Source organism: Sorex araneus, chromosome 2 (genome assembly GCF_027595985.1).
Source record: "Sorex araneus isolate mSorAra2 chromosome 2, mSorAra2.pri, whole genome shotgun sequence".
Lineage (NCBI taxonomy): Eukaryota > Metazoa > Chordata > Mammalia > Eulipotyphla > Soricidae > Sorex > Sorex araneus.
This window is the reverse complement of record NC_073303.1, coordinates 145,189,268-145,211,195: the sequence shown is the minus strand read 5'-3', so window position 1 is coordinate 145,211,195 and position 21,928 is coordinate 145,189,268. Positions and strand designations below refer to the sequence as shown.

At 35.9% G+C, this 21,928-nt stretch overlaps 1 protein-coding gene across 5 annotated transcripts in view; it reads right to left on the bottom strand.

The window, feature by feature from the left end:
• The window catches only part of ZBTB20 (zinc finger and BTB domain containing 20), an 897,756-nt gene that overhangs the window by 667,663 nt on the left and 208,165 nt on the right, over positions 1-21,928 (bottom strand). For all 5 annotated transcript variants that reach the window (XM_055125915.1, XM_055125914.1, XM_055125917.1 and 2 more), the window contains one exon: positions 667-708. The gene's annotated coding sequence lies outside the window, so the exon portion shown is untranslated. The remainder of the gene's footprint in view (positions 1-666; positions 709-21,928) is intronic.

Here is a 21,928-nt window from a genome sequence, read left to right as displayed (position 1 = left end):
AGGAATTTTCAGACCCAGAATACACAAAATACGTAGAAGAATAAGCAAGCTACTAACAAGCTTCTCTGTGCTCCCACTCATAAGACACAGCTGCAATCAGCAATCGAGCAGGTGCAACCAAGCTTTTGAGAATTCTTGCCTGTTGCCCGGGAACCACAACACCGCATGGTTGAGATTTTAAACAGGTGCAAACATTTTTTCCCCTACTCTATTACTTGAGACGGTACAGCAGACAGTGCATCTGCAGCCCATCCTTACCAAGAGCAACCACAGAAGTTTAAAACAGCAAAAACATAAAAATTCAAAAGTTTGAAAATAAAACAATAATGTCAACAATAGTGGTTTGCAATACTTTGATCTCCTATCAGCAGCTTTAATAATACACTTCCAGAAAACACTCTTTAATATTCTTTGCCAGATGAATGCTTTGTAATTAAAATTATTCTGCCTCATCAAATCTTAGAAATGTTTATCTGATTCTTACAATAGAGAAAAATTCAAGGTATGTATAGAATGCACTATCCTTTGAGAAGCTGTCAATATTTATATAGTGCTCAAAAATGATCATTTTCACATGATGAATTCCATAAGATATTTTAACATAGAAAATGTAATTTGCCAGTTAATAAATAGAATTACATAACTATAGGTAATTCATATACATACCTGTGCAGTTATTGGGCACAGACTTGCAATTTATCATGTATTCTGAAAAGAAAAACACATACATCATATAAGTAAAAATTACTTTTCTAAGGGAAGCCAGTAATTATGAAGATATGATTTCTACAGTAAAGGAAGAAACACAGAAATACTAAAAGAGGTGAAATATTTTTTATCTACATTTTCCCCACAGTATATTTTAGATCACCTTAAATGTGTATGAATATAGACACAGAATCCTTTAGCAATGCTATCAACAACAAGTACCATCAAGGGACTAAACTCACCACAATCTCACAAACGAAATGCTTTCACCAGAGGATGAGGCAAACACTTAAAATGATTTTTTTTTGGTATTCTTCCAAGATGATTGCCTTCCTAATACAAATATGACTGCTACTCTCTAAAATGAAACCACTCAGTTTCATTTGCACTCAATTTGGACAGAACATTAGTAAGCAGGAACAATACGTTTACAGAACTGTCCACAAAATGCACAAATAAATAAAAATAAACTTTGAATGTTCATTAATTTCAAGTTACAAAAGCAACACATGAAATTAATCCTACAAGAAAGAATATGAAAGGCAAACCAGATAAAATGCTTCAAACCAATTCACTTTGAGAAAGCTGCCAATGAAGTAGGTCCAACAGAAGTAAAGTATGCATAATTTACAACTCACCCTGAAAAATAGTTGCATATATTTGGGAACTATTACGTATCATCCAGAATACCATGGACTTTAAAATAATTTCATAATGCTTTATGAAAGCAAAGTGAAGTGTTAAATTTATAAAACCGGAACCTAGTATATGGCAGTAAAATACTAAAATTAGTAGTTCTTGATAATACTTGTTTAAACTGTGTGGAGTTAATAATCAGTTTTGATGACAGCTTCCTGAAATATCATCTTCAGATACTCCTAATAGGAATGTGTACAGCTACACGTTTTCTGAAATCTTTATGTACCACAAACAAAAAGTTCAAAGTTTTGACTCCTTAATTTTGGTTCTAGGAATCTATCTATCTTACAAAACCGAAAACAAAGAAATATGTGTAAAAATATTTTATCATACAAAAAATTAAGAGCAAACTAAATGCTTAAGCCACTTCAGAAAGAAAAATAGTGCACTGCCCACAAAATATTTTGCAACAATTCACCAGGCACCTTTTGGCAATGTAGAATCACATAAATGTAGTGTTCTGATTATGTGAACATTATAAAATTCTACGGATAAGAAAAGTAAAGAAAAACACATCCAGAAATAGTGAGCAATTCTGTCTGTATAATTAGGTTATGGCTATTTGTTTTTAAGTTTCATATATCATTAATCTCTACAATAAACACTGTTTTCATAATAAGGAGAGTATGTAAGTAAACAGGGCAGATAAAAATAAAGTGTTATAGAGCTATACATAAATAACAAATCCAGTGTGCTTACATGTAATAAATTAACTGAGTTACATGTAAAATATGTTGAGTATACCAACAGTGAGAAACTGATCACTACTTCCTCAGAGACATACAACCTGGATCTCTCTGAACCACTGCTTCAGAGTCTGCACCAGTGATTCAACAGCACATTTTTAATCATATGGTAAAACTTCTTTAATTATGCAGTGAAACAATGGCAAGTATAATTTAGGATTGCAAATATGTTCAAACTACTACAGATTAATTTATTGACCAAGTCAATAATATTTGATGAAGACCTGTTACATGCAAAGTGTGGAATTTTGATGTCTTAAAAAGTAAATTGTAACAATCTATAACAGAGCTAAAAATTTTTGAATTCTAAAAATGTTTACATATACATTCCTCTTAATTTTGATATAAGCCTAAAACTGTTTTAGACTGTAAAAAGTACACAGAAAAACAAAACAAAATGTATATAACTATAAATATATATATAACTATAACTATATAGTTATAAAAACTATAGTTTAAAAACTATATATAGCTATATATAGTTTTATAGTTATACTATAAAAATGTATATAACTATAACTCACAGAAAGACTTAAACATAATACAGTTTAAAGAACTTGTAATAGATTTGCTATATTTTAAAGTAATCACTGTATCACTGTCATCCGATTGTTCATCAATTTGCTCAAGCGGGCACCAGTAACGTCTCCATTCATCCCTGTCACAATGTAGCCCGATGGCATACTGGGAGCTCTTTCAGGGTCAGGGGAATGAGGACTGTTGTTCTTATAGTTTTTGGCATATGAAGTATGCCAGTAGCTTGCCAGGCCCTGCTGTGCGGGCAGGATACTTTATTCTTTTAAATTAGTGAGCAAAAACTAGGTAACACAAAACCTGAGTAACCATAACTTGTAAAATGTCCTGGTAGGTTATTTTGTTTCAGAATTTAGTAAATTTTCATTATGTGATCTAATTTTACTAATGGGTAATATTATAATAGGAGACCAGAAATCACGGAACATTTATCCAGTCTCAGATGCCAGATGTGTAAGACTGTCCCAGGTTATCTAAGGCCACATAAAACATATGCATAATTATTAACAGGCTACAGTAATTTATTGGCAACCAAAATAAATTAGTTACTTGATAACTGTGCCAGACTCTGCTGTTAAATCTCTTTCGGGTGGGGAGGAGGGGTGAGAAAGGAGTTAACAGATCAGGGCTGAGGGAATTCCTACCAACCAAAGGTGGTGGGAGTGATTATGGGGAGGGAAGGGGAAAATATTTTTGTTGTGCAGATAAAAATGATTAACTTCTTCCAATAGCAGTTCGTGTGGCCTGTAACCATAATATGTTTGTCCTTCTGAAGCTAGATGGTTCTGAGGTTTTCTCATGGAGTCAGCCTGTGTGAAGCAATGCCAAGCACTAAGAGAAACTATTCCGTGTGATCAGTGATCTGTGGATCTGAAGCTCACAGATTTCTAAGCAGCCAAAGAGTTATATGAAGAAGGATGGTGGTTAAGTGACTGGCTTTTGCTGACGGGAACAAAATCCTAATTTCCTCTCTTGTAGTGTGACCTTGTGTGAGCCCCATTTCCCATGTCTACAGACTGGTCATGAGCCCTATATACACATTAGCACCGAGCCAACAATATAGTAAATCTTGCTAAACTAAAGTTATAGGTAGTATCCTAGCTGTATGAACAAAAGGAGAGAAGTCTGGTGTCTAGGGGCTATTCTACACAGAAAGTAAAACGAGGGAAAGAAGTCTTATTAAAGATGTCGCTGTATTTCACAAGCAGTCATCTAAGAGCAGTCCTGGGCTGGATCTTCACAGGAAGTCTCTGAATTCAAGACTCTATCACACTATTAATTGCCACAATAAGAAAGCTTACTCTGACTTATAAAGCACAATTTCTATTACCGAAAAGGAGGCAGTAAGATCTCAGTAATAGGTGTAACAATAATGCCCATTTTTCTAAGTGAAAAATGAAGGCTAATTTTCCATACTTAATGGAAACAATCAGTAAATGGAAAATAAGAACAAAATGATTGTAATTATTTAACTGGAAACAGGCCAATGTGTTGTGGGCTCCTTTACAATCACATGTGGGCAGCATCACCTTTTAATGTATTCTAAGACCTACAAATGACCTGAGCTCACGTCATACAGGGCTTGCCAGTAGAAGCAAAAATATTATAGTCTGTTTCTCTCTTAGGACTTGGAATACACAAATGAAAGTATACTGATATTGTTCTAGTCTCGACTTTAATTTGGAGGTCAATACAAATTCAGAATTATTAAATAATATTGCAGAATCCCACATACATTATATAATCCCCACTATTTTGTCATGTGCAGGTTAAGTTACTACCAGCACCATTCCATTGGAGTGTTCCCTCGAACCATAATATGTTTGGTTACATGCACTGTAGCACTGTCGTCCCGTTGTTCATTGATTTGCTCAAACAAGCAACAGTAATGTCTCCATTGTGAGACCTGTTGTTACTGTTTTTGGCCTATCAAATATACCATGTAGCTTGCCAAGCTCTGCCATGTGGGCAGGATACTCTCGGTAGCTTGCCGAGCTCTCCAAGAGGGACAGAGGAATTGAACCCAGGTCAGCCACATGTAAGGCAAAAGCCCTACCCCATGTGCTATCACACCAGTCCCTTTGGTTACATATAAAGGATTTTTCTAATCCCTTATATTTCTAGTTCATGCTATGCAGGAAGATTGAATAGGCTCAATTCTGTGTTTTGATGTAAAAGAAAGTTGATCTAATCCATCAGTTTGAGCCTGTCTAAGGCAGAAGAAAGAGTTACTAATGGTGCCTCTTGATTCATTAATAAACATAAAAGTTAATTTACTTAAGAAAACGAAAATGGTCATGTCTGGGTCTGCAGAGGAAATGGCTCCATAGAGGAGCCATGAACCTAAATTTAGACATTTCCTCTGTGACTAAATAAACATCCTTTGGAATACCATAAGTGCTTTACATTTTACTTTTTATTGATTGATTGATTGATTGATTTTAATTGTTGGGCCACACCTAACAGTTCTCTCTCTGCACACAGGGATCATCCTTGGTGATGCTCAAGGGACCCTTGTGGTGCCAGGGATTAAGTCTGGGTCAGCAGGCAATAGCAAGGCTATCACCCTACCCACTGTACTTTCCCTCCAGCCCCTACCTTTATAATTGGATCTATTTTTAGAAAATGTTGTATTAAATCAAAAATAATTTAATTTAATTTAATTTAAACTAAATCTATCACTAAGCTGGTGTGGTATCATTATTATATTGGTACTTAAAAATGTAGGCTTTAATCATCAATAATATATTTTTTAAAGGGAGGAACCCCAACTTCTGCTGTTTACTCAAGAAAATTAAGAAGAAGAAACAAGTATTTTCAAAATAGACTCAAAAAAGTTAATACTGCTCATTTTTTCTAATTTGATTACCTTTTATTTATCTAGATTTAATGCTCGACTCTGTGAAAGGTCAGTTTTATTGTCCCTTAGAGATATTTCTCAATTATTTTATTTAGGGGGATTATGATATTCTGAATTATTCACATCACCGTTAGTTAATATGTCTATTTTCTCTCTTCTTTACTAGGTTATATACCTATTTTCTCTCTTCTTTACTGGGTCACACACTCCATAGAGGCACATTAATTTGTCTTCTGCAATTTGTCTTGGGTCTTGTATATTGCCTGGCACACAGTAAATACTCAATTTGTCATATGTATTTAAGTTTGAGACAGAAGCTGTGAACCAAAAAGGAATGCTAAATTTGACAAGTAAAAAGTACCGCCTCAATTGTCTTATCTATATCTCTAGCACATGGGTGCTTTAGGGTGGTGTGTACACTTTTGTTGTAAATTATATCCAATTGATAGCAAGTCTGAAAAATATCAAAAGCAATTCTTAGTAGGCTGGAGGAGAAGCGATGGAATCAAAATGAGAACAACCGCTGTCAATTACAAATTTTGAAATTGAATTCCACCTTAGTGTGTAACTGAGGGGAATTTACATAATCTCCCTAATACTCAGCTTAATTTCCTTTTAAATGGGGGGATTTTATCTCACACATAGCTTTAAAAGGTAATTAATTATATTGTATATATGAAAGCAGCTGCTAGTATAATGGGTGGTATTTAGTAGAGAGACTCACAACAAATTAGTTCCTTTCCACTGGACAAGTCAGTGTCTGCAGCGAGAGAGTTTGATTCAGAAGCTAAGAACAAACATTTTAGAAAAGGAACAGTGGAAGAAAAAAAAAGACTAAACATAAAAGAAAACAAAACACTTGGGCTTTTTAGTGTTATTGTTTTAAAAACAATGTAAGTTTAAAACAGAATAGTAGAAAAGGGATAATAGCAATTAGAAATGGAAAGAATCTGAACATGATAGAAATTTTTTCAATAAAATGATTAATTTTCATTGAGTAGCTAGAGCCTTCACTTTTTTATAAACAAAATAATTATTGCTACAATAATTAGGAGAAAAACTCAGACATACTTAACACATATTAGAGATTTAACATTCTTTATGTGATTTCACATACTGAAAGATCTGCCTTTGTAAACAAAGCTACATACTTTATTATTTGCTATGCTAAAATAACACCATATTCTCCTATACGAACTATTTGTAGAGTAATAAAGGGTGATGAGCACTGGCTCTATAGGTACGATAGAAAACAGCAGAATATAGTCAGGACCTTCTTGTGCGTTTTTTAAAAATTTTTATTAGTGAAACAACATGAGGCACAGTTACAAACTTATGAACTTTCATGTTTGCATTTCGTTTACATCCCTCCACCAGTGCATTTTGTGCTTCTCAGACAGTGGCTACCAGCACTGGAAGGGTAACTTCGTATTGTAAAAGTTCATTGAAAATTTCTTTTTAATTTTATTTTTCACTGTATTAAATTTATGTCAGGTCATTACCTAAAACTTTATTTCTGTGTAAGTCACTATATAGTTTGGGGAATAGCATAAGTAAGATAGAATGCAGGAGAATATTCAAGTATTCTTTAGTATGTTATCCAAGAAAAAAAAATGGTATCTTACATCTACTGCATACCAAAAATAATCACCATGACTCCAGATTTTGCCTCAAGGAATGCCCACCTGGTACCAATAAGCTCATCAAGAGCTGAAGTTCAGTTTGGCCTTTGTCCACTGGCAGTGATAAACTAGGTTTTTTCAACAGTCTGTGTTCCCTCCAAGTTTCTGTAAAAGCATGATAATTATAGAGGGTGTAATATTGACTATATTTCGTTCTTCTATATTATCACCACCAGCTAAGATCAAGAATGCAATATACACTCTTCAAATATTTAACTCATTTATGAAATAAACAGTCGAGTGCTTTCTATACGACAGGCATTCTTTTAGGCAGTAAAGATGAGAGAACAAAACTGATGAAAAAAATCCTTAAAATCCTTATTGTAGAGATTATTATTTTTCTGCGTACAGACCATTAAAATAAGCAATAAAATAAGTACAAAGAGTGGCAGACAATGATCCATTTTAAGGAATTAAAATAGAGTAAGAAAGCTGGAGTAGCAATGCAGGCACAAAACAGTTTTATCAGTACTACTGTGAAAACAAAGTTTAAAAACTGGGCTAGAGCTATAGTAAAAGTGAGGCATTTGCCTTGCATCTTTCATGTGGCTGACCTGAATTCAATCCTCACCTTCCACTCCACATGGTCCCCAGAACTCGCCAGGAATGATTCCTGAGCACAAAGCCAGGATTAACCCCTGAGGATCATCAAGTGTGACCCCAAAACTAAATAAAGTTTAAAATAAGAAATTTAATGTGCAACTAATTTATGAAGATAATGAAAAAAAAGTAGAAGATATGGAATGCTTGGGGGAACAAAGGGAGTGAATATCTGAAAGGGAAAAAAGTTTGGCAAATATTGTGACAAAATTCATTACTTCGATTATGCACACTTAAACATTATATAGCATATTGAGAATCACGGCAGAGCCTGGCAAGCTCCCCATGGCATATTCGATATACCAAAAATAGTAACAATGATGGGTCTCATTCTCCTGACCCTGAAAGAGCCTCCAATGTGGTACCGTTAGGAAGGACAAGTAAAGAGAGGATGCTAAAATCTCAGGGCTAGGATGAATGGAGACGTTACTGGCACCCGAAAAGGCAAATCGATGAACAACGGGATAAAAATGATACAGTGATATATAGGTGCACACACATATGTTAAAATTCATTTTATTTAATTCTTGAACCTAATGCAATGATGCTTATAAGATTCTGATATACAACTATAAAACAATTATTAAAATTAAGATGAGCAACCGCACAGCGGGTAGGCATTTGCCTTGCACGCGGCTGACCAGGGTTTGATTCCTCTGCCCCTCTTGCAGCGCCCGGCAAGCTACCAAGAGTATCTTGCCCGCATGGCAGAGCCTGGCAAGCTCCCCATGGCGTATTTGATATGCCAAAAACAGTAACAAGTCTCACAATGAAGACGTTACTGATGCCCACTGGAACAAATCAATGAGCAACGGGATGACAGTGGCACAGTGGTACTTAAAAATAACTCTGAAATAAAAGAAAAATAAGTGCATTGATGGGGTTTAAATTTTAGCTTCAGGTGACCAGTGATGTTATCCTCAGAAAATCATATTCAGGTAAAGGCTTAATAAGAAATTAACTTAGGAAAGTATTCTTGCAGAAAATATTTTTAAGTCAAAAGAATGAGCAGTGTAATACACTCTTGTGTATTGTATCATGAGGCTAGGATACACTCTTCTCTCTCCTGAAAGAAAAATCCTCATTTACTATCAGGGAAAATGAGCAGAAAGCTCTCACTCAAACTGCAGAGATCCTGGCTTTAGTACACGGGAAATGGATAGTAGGATTTTATTTTTATAATAATCTTTCTGGGGGGTTGCGCCATACATGGCAGGGTCCAGGGGCTACTTCCCACTCTGCTCTCTGGTCATTCCTTGCAATGAAGTGCTTTGGCAACTGTGTTAGGCAAAGAATAAAACAGGGATCATTAATATGTAAGGAAAGGCCCTGAACTCCTGTATTCTCACATGCCCTGAAAGGAAACTTAAATAAAACTTTACAGCAAAAAATTTAAAAGCCAATTATTAAATAAAATATACAAATTTAATGCAAAATTGACAATACTAGTACTTCAAATAAAGGGCAAGAAGATAAGGCAATCTTAAATTTTTATATAGTTTGAAAGGTGGATAGTAACATTAATGATGTCAGATCGAGTTGGATCACAAAATATTTAAAGGCAATCACTAGACAAAAACTAAAATGCATAATTTTCAAACTAATATGAGTAAAAAGAACTACACGCAAACAACAAGCACTAAAGAATAAACTTCAAAAGAAAAAGGAGAGAAAACGCAGTGCATAAGATAGGATTTAATGGTTAAGTTTACAAGTAACAATAAATGTACACTAATTAAATTTCTTAGAAGTAGTGGACAATAGTTTCAATTTTAAAAATGTATAACACTAGGGATGTTCAGCATTAGAGCACATGTCTTGATGTGAGGTCTTGGAATACCAAAAATTACAAGATACTCACAAAAGACGTGGCTAAAACATTCATATACATGTTTGAATGTATATGAAAAATTAAAATCAAGGCAGTGACATTAATGCCAAATATACTATATTTTAAATGAAAATATCATTAAGAAATAAATACTAAATTAAATCATGAAAATTAAGTAACTTATCAACACATTACAATACATTACCCCTTTAAGTATCTAACAGCATAAAAATAAGATAGAACATAAGAAAAAAATATTAACACATTCCTATCAAGTGCAATAAAATCAGGTAAAAATAACAATGTAACAAGGTATAATTAACATAAACAGGTGTAATTAACAAATATTAAGTTCAACACCAAAGAATTATGATACAAAGGCCTTCCAAACATAAAAATATCTATAAAGCATGAACCTATGTCAAGCCACAAGGCAAGCATAAATAAATATAAAATAATTAAGTCTATCATTTCATAATAACAATTGCATTTAGATATTAATAACACAAAATATACCTCACCCCAATCTCAGTAATTACATTTTTAAAATCAAAACATTATTAAATCATAGATTAAATATTCATAAAAACTTTAATTAGGAAAAGCATAGAACTGAAGAACAGTGAAAAATCATTGCAAAATGTATGGATGCAACTAAAACAGTTTTTAGGAGGCAATGAATAGCTTTAAATGTATATGCTAAAAACATGTTAAAAAATAAAAGCTAAGTTATCCACTAAGGAAAAGTATAATAAAGTAAAGCTAAAGTGTATAAATAGAAAAAAGTATTAGAAATATTAGTACTGGGGCTGTAGGGGTAGTACAGCGGGGAGGGTGTTTGCCTTGCACGCGGCCAACCCGAGTTCAATCCCCTGCATCCCATATGGTCCCCCAAGCATCGCCAGGAGTAATTCTTTTTCTTTTTTTTTTTTTTTTATTTTATTGAATCACCGTGAGATAGTTACAAGCTTTCAAGTTTGGGTTACAACCTCACAATGATCAAACACCCATCCCTCCACCAGTGCACATTCCCCACCACCAATGTCCCGGGTATACCCCCCCTTTCCCACCCTCTCCCTGCCTCTATGGCAGATAATATTCCCCATATTCTCTCTCTACTTTTGGGCATTATAGCTTGCAACACAGACACTGAGAGGTCATCATGTTTGGTCCATTATCTACTTTCAGCATGCATCTCCCATCCCAACTGGTTCCTCTAGCCGTCATTTTCTTAGTGATCCCTTCTCTATTCCATCTGCCTTCTCCCCTCCACTCATGAAGCAGTCTTCCAGCTATGAGGCAATCCCCCTTGCCCTTCTATCTACCGTCCTTGGGTGTCAGCCTCATGTGATGCTACCCTAAACTCCACAAATGAGTACAGTTCCTCAATGTCTGTCCCTCTCTTTCTGACTCATTTCACTTAGCATGATACTCTCCATGTTTATCCATTTATAAGCAAATTTCATGACTTCATCTCACCAAGGGTAATTCTGAAGTGTAGATCCAGGAGTAACCCCTGAGCATCAATGGGTGTGAGCCAAAAAGCAAAAAAAAAAAGAAATATTAATGTTAAAATATTAATATTAAATTGGCTGAAAACAATCTATAATGAAATGTTGAAAAAACTGGCTCTTTGTAAAAACCTGATAGACAAATCTTTGAAAAGTTTTATCATAAAAGATACAAATTAAAGATGAAAAACACTATAACACATGATTTTAAAATAATTGCTGAATATTATGAAAAGTCTAATTATATAAAACTGACATAAATATTCAAGATCTTAAAAATGTGTAGAGGGAGCCAGAGATAGAATAGGAGTTAAAACACTTGCCTTACAAGGGCCTGACACTGGCATGGTCTCCTCCACCACGGGTGGAGTGACCAGGAGTGACACCTTAGAATCAAGCTAGGCATTAGCTCTGAGCACCACCAGACGTTACCCCAACAACAACACAAACACCTAAATAGAGTAAGCAATTTTATCACTGTAACTGTATCACTGTCATCCTGTTGATCATCGATTTGCTCGAGTGGGCACCAGTAAAGTCTCCATTCGTCCTAGCCCTAAGATTTTAGCAGCTTCTCTTTACTCTTTCTTCCCAGTAGTGTCACATTGGAGGTTCTTTCAGGGTAAGTGGAATGAGACCCATCATTGTTACTGTATTTGGCATATCGAATATGCCACAAAAAGTTTGCCTGACTCTGCCGTGCGGGCAGGATGCTCTCGGTACCTTGCCAGTTTCTCTGAGAGAGAGAGAACTAGGCTAAAAGAGGACACTTCTGGGAGCTTTGTTTTATAGTCTCTGGATCTTGGCCACTGGTGGGATTACATGGCACCAGGGGCAGTTTGTGGTTGTGGCTGCCAAGCTACTGGAAAATGGAGGATCTGGGACCGTTAGAGGCATCAGGTATTGAAGCCGACTGGCTACATGCAAGGCAAACACCGAAAACCACTGTACTATTTCTCAAGTTTATGGTATTTAATTTAATCTGTACATTAGGCATATGAGGTACTCTCATCCTTACCTATGTGATGATTTTTATAAAGGAAAAAAGTGATGCTCAAAGAAACAATGATTATCAAAGTAATATGGATAATAAGTGATTGAGCTTGGGATCTGAAATAAACTATTAAATATAAGTCAATTGTTTCTTTAACTGTTTCCTCAGTATCTTTTCTCCAATTGCTATCTTCTATTATACTTTCTAAGAAGTATATTCAAAGGGAATATCACTACATTTATATAGCACTAAGTCCAGTTTTTAAATACAACATTAATTTCTGGCCTTCAGCAGTTTACTATATACTAAATGAGTCAGAAATATGTCACTTGTTTCTGGGGAAGTCCTGAGCTAAGAGAAGGAAGATAACAAATTTCAAGAACTATGTGCCTCCAAATAGGGTAGAATGAAAGAATTGAATAACCTTGACATACACAGTTACAAAGCTGTTCATGATCAGTTTTCAGTCATACAATGTTCCTTCACCCATCCCTCCACCAGCGTACATTTCCCATCACCAATGTTCCCAGTTTCCCTCCCATGGGGAAGGGTGTAATTCTATCACATTCTGATGACACTGCACCTTCACCCCATCAACAATCGGGAAATTTGACCTTAGCTAAGTCCCTTCATCTAGCCAGGCTTCATTCAGCTCACTCATTACACTGCCAGGCTAGAAGTGATGCTCTCTACTTTCCAATTGTTTCCTCTGTGACAACAGTGCTTTTCCCTGATTTAAAAAAAAATATTTGAGGCTTTACTATGTGATTTCTTCAAAACACAACTGGTAAGTTCATCATGTCTCAGACCCATCGAAAATATTTCAGGAGACATTCTCTCTTTCAGAAAAGTGGAGAGAAAATGCACTCTCAGGTATAATCTCAAGTAAGTCATCAACTGACACTGAAATTTTATACCTATATAGAGAAAAATATTATTTAAAATCGTGATTTAGGTGAATAGGATAGTTTCATGACATTTGTACAAATAATTTATAATTTAAAGATTAAAATGACAGGATACTGCAATGAATTTTAAAAAAAAGTGCTGAAACGTTTTAATGATCTTGATCTGTGATCTTGAGACTTACCTTCTATACACTATTCTTAGAAACAAGTATAAACAGCACAATACTCTTTGAAATTCACTCAATCTTAATAAACAAATCTTCATATGACTCTGGCAAAGGATTGGTGGTGAAACACCACACCTGAGCATAATAATGAACAAATTTGTACCTCTAATTCACAATTCGATACATAAACTAGGTTAGAATAAGGCATTATTGCACTGTGTGCAATAATGTATAAGTCAATACGTATAAGTCTTTATACATATGAGAAAGAATCTTAGGGACCAGAGCAGTAATACAGCCCGTAGGGCACTTGTATTGCTCCATATGGTCCTCAAATCCTGCCAGGAGTGATCCCTGAGTGTAGTGCCAGGAATAAACCCTGATGTTTGAAGAAACAAAGAAAGTAAGGACGAGAGAAAGAGAAGGAAATAAGAAGATGGGAAAGAGGGAGGGAGGGAGGGAGGGAGGGAGGGAGGGAGGGAGGGAGGGAGGGAGGAAGGGAGGGAGAATGGGAAGAAGTATAGGTTTAATATCTGCCTATAAGGAGTTTATAACTTGCCAGATGCATCCATCCATTAATAACAACAGTGTAAACAAGTTAAATGCTATGAAAAAACAGAGAGAGCCCTTTGTGTCAGGCTTTGGTCTCTGCAAAAAATAAGTAAAGGATCACAGGACAGGAGGTGGCCACCCACACACACTTGCAAGACCCAGAGCTAGTGGGGAAGCAGAGACAGAGATATAAATCTAGAGATCAGTGGTCAACTGAAGATCTAGCAGGTGACCAGTAGAGACAATCTAACTCCCAAATAGGAGTCCAGGATGCAATGCCATTTCAGTGCAACTGGAGATTGAGAAAAGAAAGCAATGGACTAATCATTCTGTTGTGGGAAAAAAATTGTTCCAAGTTGAGGATATGTAAAGACCAAAAGCATGTCAGAAGAAAAAAAATTTTTTCTAGCTCTCTGCCTTATGAACTTGAGTGGAAATGACCTTAAGAAGTAACACTTCTATTACTGTAACACATTTGGACCAGAAAAAAATTACACCTGAATATAAGGCCAAAATTAACTTCACATTCTTGATTACAACCCCCTTCTCCCTGAGACTATTTATACAGCTTACATGTGCAACTGAGATGCATTCTTTCTAAATCATTCTTTTTAAGAAAGAATTGGATGGACTCCTATATCACTGGTCTTCATTTTGTTTTGAAAGGGCAGTAGGATGAATTAATCTATAATTATACTAATGACAAGAACAGGATGTTAACTTCTTCCTTTGAAATGAAAAAACAAATGCTTTAGTAAAGAGCTTCCAAGTTTAATTTACAATTCACAAAAATCTACAAACATAAATTAGATCATGAAAATTTCCCTTATTCTTGCTTGAATTAACTCTGATCTCTTGAATATCAGTTTTAACAAAATGAATATGAGTGCAAAACAGTTCAGATGAAGCTTATTTCTTGCCAAAATCCACACGAATGCTAAATACCTTCCAAAGATGTTTTTTTGGTAAATTAGAAATAAATATTTGTAACCTAAATTTAAATAAAATATCAGGGGCTGGGAGACAGCTCAAATATCTGGAGCACATGTCTGCATGCAGAAAATCCAAATTCAATCCCAGGTACTAAAATACCAGGCTGGGATCAGGTCCTGGATCACAGCCAGGTGTGGTCAAAATAATCAAATTTTTATTTTTTTTTTCAGATTGGGCAATTAACACTAGGTTTCAGTATTCGTAGTCACCAAGTTTCAGGATTCCTACTCATTGCTTACTAGTGAAGCACTGAGGAAAATGGAGTGACTCCTTGGACACACAAACACAGTAAATAATATATGTAGTGTGCTTCTTCACAATCAACCAACATGAGTCAGAAGAGGCTCTTGAGCTAGACTTTGCATGTAAATCTTAATTTCAAGAGTGGGAATGGAAGAACAGAAGTAATGGAATTAATATTCAATTGTATCCTACTTGAGGGTAGGTTCTCAGGAAATATTTTACCATTTAATTGTATTTGATTAAAATTAGGTATTGACACTGTAATGAAATAATGTAGAGAGGCTCAAAGGACTATTACTTTTACAATATCAAAATACATTACTAAAGTGGTGACAGCATGACCTTATTTCAATCAGACTGAATTTAAACCTTTTGTTATTTCCCATATACTTTATTTCTGATCATGTCGGGTTTTAAAAGTAGTACTTTTCTATAGGTGTTTGAGGTGACTAATACACATACATTGTGTCCATAGCCACTTATTCAGATCTACTGTAATGGATTATCTGTAACAAAATTAAATAAACATTCACCTAATGTACAATCCAGGGGATTTAAAATAGGTGAGCCTTGGGGCCAGAGAAACACTACAGGGAATAAAGCACCTGTCTGGCATCCCACTTCTTTAGTTCAAATTCCCAATACCACATTGTAGGATTACACTGGATTTGTCCTTTCAGCCTTGCCGCCGGGAACTTACTTTACCTTAAAGCAATGTCCTTTCTGCATGGAGACAAAAGACAGTTAATATGCTTTATAACTTGGGAACTGATTGATTCCAATAATATTTACTCCTGGGCATCTGCTTTCTCAACTCAGTTGCCCTTAGTTCCTAGCACCCCAAAAGAGGGATGGAATGGACCCAGGGCAAGCTGTGAGCTACCCTGGCATCAAAATGGGCCAGGCCAAAGTGCCACAATACTCAACTATAAGTTGAGAGCATGGTCATAGACAAATGCTGTCATGATCCAAAAGTAACGATGAGACTAGGACCCTGATGGGGTTAGGAAGACTAATGTGGCCTGAGGAATGTGGTCTGAAATATATACTGAATGTGCTCAGGAAGAACCAAACTTTAAGTTTGATACATCTCTTACTGCGTTCATACAGAATGTCATTGCTAGAAATATCTGAAGTAGATTTACTACAACTATTTAAGTAGATTACTAGCTGAGGAAGAAAGTGACACATCCTTGTTTGGATCCCACCCTTGAGCAGATCCCCTAGTAATCTGAAATAATCTCTTTAGATGAGATTTTGACCTTAAATTAATCTCCTGGAGGAGTGGTCTTACCCCTCTTTGTCGATTTGTTAATGTTCAACCCACCTTTGTGTCACCACCCTATGTGATTGGTATATAAAAAAAAGACTGTAAGAGAAGTACAGAAGAGAGGACACAGAAGCAGAGAGAAGACACAGAAGTGAGGGTGAAGACACAGAAGCGGGAGAGAAGATACAGAAGCAGGGAGAAGACACAGAAGTGAGGGGGAAGACACAGAAGCGGGAGAGAAGACACAGAAACAAGAGGCAGAAGACACAGAGGAGAGAAGACACAGAAGCAGAGCACAGAGTGAAAGAGAATCATCGGAGCAAGAAGCAGAGGAAAGACAAAGCAAGTGAGAATTGAGAGCGAGTGGGGCTCCAGAGACTGAAGCAGAAGGGCGCCAGAGAGAGAGATCGGAAAAAGAAAGATCAGAAGAGACCAGAGGAGAGATGACAGAGACAGAGACAGAGTCTGAGAGACAGACAGAAGAGAGCACAGCGGCACACACAGAAGCAGAGCACAAGAAGGAGCCATCCTGATCTGGTCCATACACAGCGGTTTGAAAGCACCAAACATGAGCGGGGAGAGAGAGAGAGAGAGAGAGAGAGAGAGAGAGAGAGAGAGAGAGAGAGAGAGAGAGAGCTGCCCGAGAGCCCATGAACAACACAACAACACACACATCATCGCACCGTCCCATGCCCATGCATTTGTATTTGTATTTACACCACATATAGATCCCCTAGTACAGAAGATCCAGAAGTAAGTCTATAGCACTGGTCCAGGGGTTGAAAGACAAAGTTCTCTCTTCAATCCCTTGAACACAGTTCTTAAGGTTACCCCAGGTAGACTGCCATTGCTGGAACTATAACCACAAACTCCACTTTTATTAATCTTCTTTCCCTGCAAAAATGATTTTGCCTGGTTTTTTGCTATCATAGATAATCAAATCAATTCCTTCCTTAGAAAGTCAATCTCGACATCTTTAAAATTTTCTATTTTTTAACACACTTCCAGATTTTTTTTTCATCCACTCCAAATTGCATGAACCAACCCTTTTATCGTCTGCTAATATCATCAATTCACTTCCTGATTTTCACGTTCCATTGACCAAGCTTTCTTGGTTGAGACTCTTGAGATGGAATGAGAATTTTAGTGTAAGCACTTTTTTTCTGGGAACTGACCACAGGAAACCCTAGTAAGAGAGGAATGCAATGAGGCAAAGAAGAGAAATAAGATGGTCTGCAAAGAAAACCATCAATGGTATCACAGATCCCTAGACAGGCATGGTGCCTCTCCCATGAAGAAAGCCGTTTGTTTCCTCTCAGCCTCGAACCTTGAACATGGGTTTGCCTTACACATTGTTCTCACAACTGATAACAACATAAATCACACTATGCAAGTTCTGAGCCAACACTTTTAAGTCTTGAGAAACACTTCTCCCTCCCCGCTTCGGTTGCTCAAAGCAAGTATAAAAAGGTTCTGTTAATGAATAGTAACAAACGATATAGATAATAAGAAGCCCAGGCAGATCCCATCCAACACATTGTACTACGGCACCATACTTGGAAGTAAAGACATTATGGACATTACTAAACAGGCTCACATCTAGGTCAGTGCAGCTACATGAGTGTCATTTGATACCACCAGGAAAAGCAGAGCTTCCAGCTAAACTTAATTATGCCACAGAACTGATAATCATTATTGATTTAAGTACCAGATAATAAATCATTGTTTCAAATAACAAAGTTTTGATCTAGTCTGTTACATAACAAATAAAACAGTCATAGAACAACACTAAAGCAGACATTTTTAGGTAATTTATTGACATGGTAAAGTGGAATTTAATCCCACTGGACTATTCTGGGAAATTTTATAACATGCCTCATAGTGATCATGCATGAAGGGTGGAAATTTTAGGGCACTGATCCTCAAATTTGCCACCAATTGTTTGAATGAGACTTCTAAGTCTTAGGAATTTCAAGCTGGCTCATCAAATCTTTAGTCAAATGTTGCTCAGTATTGGGTTGGGGGGTGGAGGTGGGAAGAAAGCTTTCAGGAAGAGTTAATTATCTGACACAAGAATCCGAAGGCACATGCACACAGTGGACTATTAGTTAGCTATAAGAAAAGATGAAATAATGCAATTTGTCACTATATGGATGGAACTGGAGGAGATCATGCAAAGTGAAGTCAACCAGAAGGAAAAAGACAAATACAGAATTATCTCTCTCATATCTAGGATTTTTTTTTTTAATGTGCCTGTCAAGGTAGCAGGCCTGAGGCACATGGGTCACAGGGGCAAGCAGGAGGGACTATGGAAACAATGGTGGTGGGCTGGTACTAGAATCTTATATACCTAGAACTCAACTATCAATCACTGCAAATCTGCATTCTTTAAGTTAGAAAATAAAAGAATTAGGTCATTAAATTTTCAAAGTTCAAGATTTAGTTGCTGCTCTTAAGAAAATTTATAAACATGAATCTTATTGCCTATAGTTTTCCAGAAAAGTTGCAATCAAATCTGATTGCCTAAGACAGCCAATTTTTTGAAGAGTGTACTTTTAAAACTTAATAAAGACAGTATACAAGATGAGAATATTTATATGCTGTCATGTGTGCCTTTACAACACAAAGAGTGCATGACATAATGATTCTTAAAGGTATAAAATAATTGTTCAAATTGTTTATATTTAGTATGAGTTCAAGGATAAAAAAATAAGAATTTGTGTTGAGCTTTAAAGTTCTAAGACTTCCTCCTAAAGAATCTATAGATATAAGTATACTGTATCATTACTGTTTCCTTTATAAAGTATTTTATATATTCAAAACAAAATTCTATGAAAGGGTCCATAAGCCTCAGTGAAATGTAAAGAATTGCACGGGTAACATACACAAAACAGCTAACCTCTTGCAACTATTTATGATGAACTTCTATTGTACCTGAAATAAGTATGTAAATATACATAAAAGTTAATAAAAGCAATAAAAAGCATAGCAAGGGAATAACAAATGGCTCAAAGCAACAGAATCTGTGAACACGTTGATGGACTTGTGCTCACAGTGATAGAGAGACAGACAGAAACAGGTTGTTTGTTTGAGTCGGGACACTGAATCAAGAATGGTGGCAATCAAGAATGGTGGCAAGACACAGTGGCAGGGTGGGGTGGGGGGAGATGGGATTGGGGAGGGTGGGAGGGATGCTGGGTTTACTGGTGGTGGAGAATGGGCACTGGTGAAGGGATGGGCTCCCGAACTTTGTATGAAGGAAGCATAAGCACAAAATTGTATACATCTGTAACTGTACCCTCACGGCCTCACGGTGATTCACTAATTAAAAATAAATAAATTTAAATAAAAAAAAGAGTGGTGGCAAGAAAGACACTCCCCGCTGAAAGTGTGGTGTTGGAATGGTGTATGCATGAAACTCTATCATGACAGTATTGTAAATCCTATGAATAAAACAAAATTAAAAAATAAAATGCTCTGAAGGTGACAAATGATGAGTGGTAGGAAAAACAAAGAATACCAACATTAGTGAAAAAAAAAAACCTCTAGAGCAATCCAAATATATTCCTTCTCTATTCTTAAATGCCAAAAGCTAAAGAGGATCTCACAAACTCAAAGATTATAACCACTAATCATTTACACTCTCTATATTTGGCTGTGCCTAAATAAATGCTGCTTAGTAATTTTTCCCAAATTTCCTAATAGACTCCCTCTTTCTAGTAGTTGACATCTATTTTAAATCTTCCCTCTGCCTTGAAAACTTTTATTCTACATATATCCCTTCCCCACACATTGTGTCTACAAAGGAATCAGCTATGGGGCTAGGAGCTCTTTCTTGAAACTTGCCCTCAAGGTTCTTTACTATAAAAAGTCAAATGGTGTGTACCAGTTTATGATGAAGAGCCAAGTGCATGAAAGGAAGAGAGTCTTCTCAACAAATGTAGTTGAGAAAACTATAGTGGCATGCAAAAGAAGGAAACGGAATCATTACTTCACAGAATATACAAAGGTTAATTATTTCACACAATATACAAAGATTAATTCAGAATATATTAAAGAGATGCTGTCCCTCAACAGGAAGGAAGGATGGAAGGAAGGGATGGAGGGAAGAAAAGATCAAGGGTAATGAAAACAAAACCCTTAGACTCTGATCACAGAATTGTGAAGCAGGGGCTGCAAAAGACAGCAAGGATCCAATGTACTGTAAAGAAGGAATATTGAGACTTTGGCTGTGGGTGAGGTGTGCTAACATTGTATCCTTAATAATACACAAACAACATAATCTTATAAAGCAATACCTCAAGAAAACATTTTAAAAGAATAGATCCTAATGAAAAATCAAAGCCACTCGATCAACAGTCATTTTTCTAACTTTTTGACTTATATGACCACTCAAATTTACATATATGCATTTCCCTTGCTCATACAAAGGAAAGGATTGACACTCACTCTGCACTCCCCATCCACTTCTCCAACATGGAAACTCCCACACCAATCCTACTTGTTTGGTCCTCTTTATGTAGTTTACCTGTCTCTCTTATAGGATTTCTCTCGATATCCTATATCCTCTCTATAGGATTTCAAATGATTAGCGACTCAGTAAGATTTGTATGCGAATCTTTCTGAGTAGGTAATCATTTGAAATCCTATATACTACTTCTATTGGCTAAAATTTACCATTTTCAGCCTCACCCTGATTCTAATCTCCTCCTTGGCAAACCCTTCACTTACACTTCTCAATTTAGCTCTTACCTCTGGAAGATATCATGACCTCTGCCCATCAGTCCCCAAATCTATGTTTACCCTTCTCATCGCAATTTTCTGTGTACTTAATTATTTTGTATTTTGAAATTGCATGTCAAATTCCCTGACATCCCCCTTTCCTCTCCCAATCAATGTAAGGTTCTGAAAATCAGGTATTTGCCTCATACATTTTTAAAACCAAAAATCCTCATATTTGTAATTAGTGCTCAATCTGTATTAATTGAATAGGTAAATGACAGGCTTCTTTCATGTTCCACTCCTCACCAATCCAGAGTAACTTTAGTGAAAGCTATCTGTAGGACATAAATACGATGGCCTTTCCTCTCTTTCTATTCTGTTCTTTTAAATTTCCTTCATTTCTTTATGAAGTATCATTCTGAGTTCCTTTTCAATTTGCATAGTTTAGTAAAAATAACAGTGCAAAATGCACTTGTATAGAAGTCAGAAATCCATTGCTAAGTTGGAACTTTTGTCTTGTTATAATGCTATGTAGAAACAGATTTTCAACATTTCTAAAATGGATTTTGGATTTCTCATTACCAAAACTTTAGAATTTCTTAAGCTTGAACAGGATTTTCCTAGGCAAAATTATGTACTAACATATCCACAATAAGTTTGTTTAAGAAAATGTTCCTAGAAATGTAAAAGAAAAAAAATTTGTAGGCAAAATGATGTTCATAAGCATCAATTTTTATCTGTATGGTTTTTACTCTCATAAAATAGTTAATAGTCAATGTTAATATAAATTTTTAAAATTCAATGTGAACACATATTAGCTATACCACCTAGTTCCAGAGTTTTTGTTTTTGGTTTTATTTTTTAAATTTTCTTAAATCATTGTCCAGGTTCCCTGGAAAAGGCTTGGG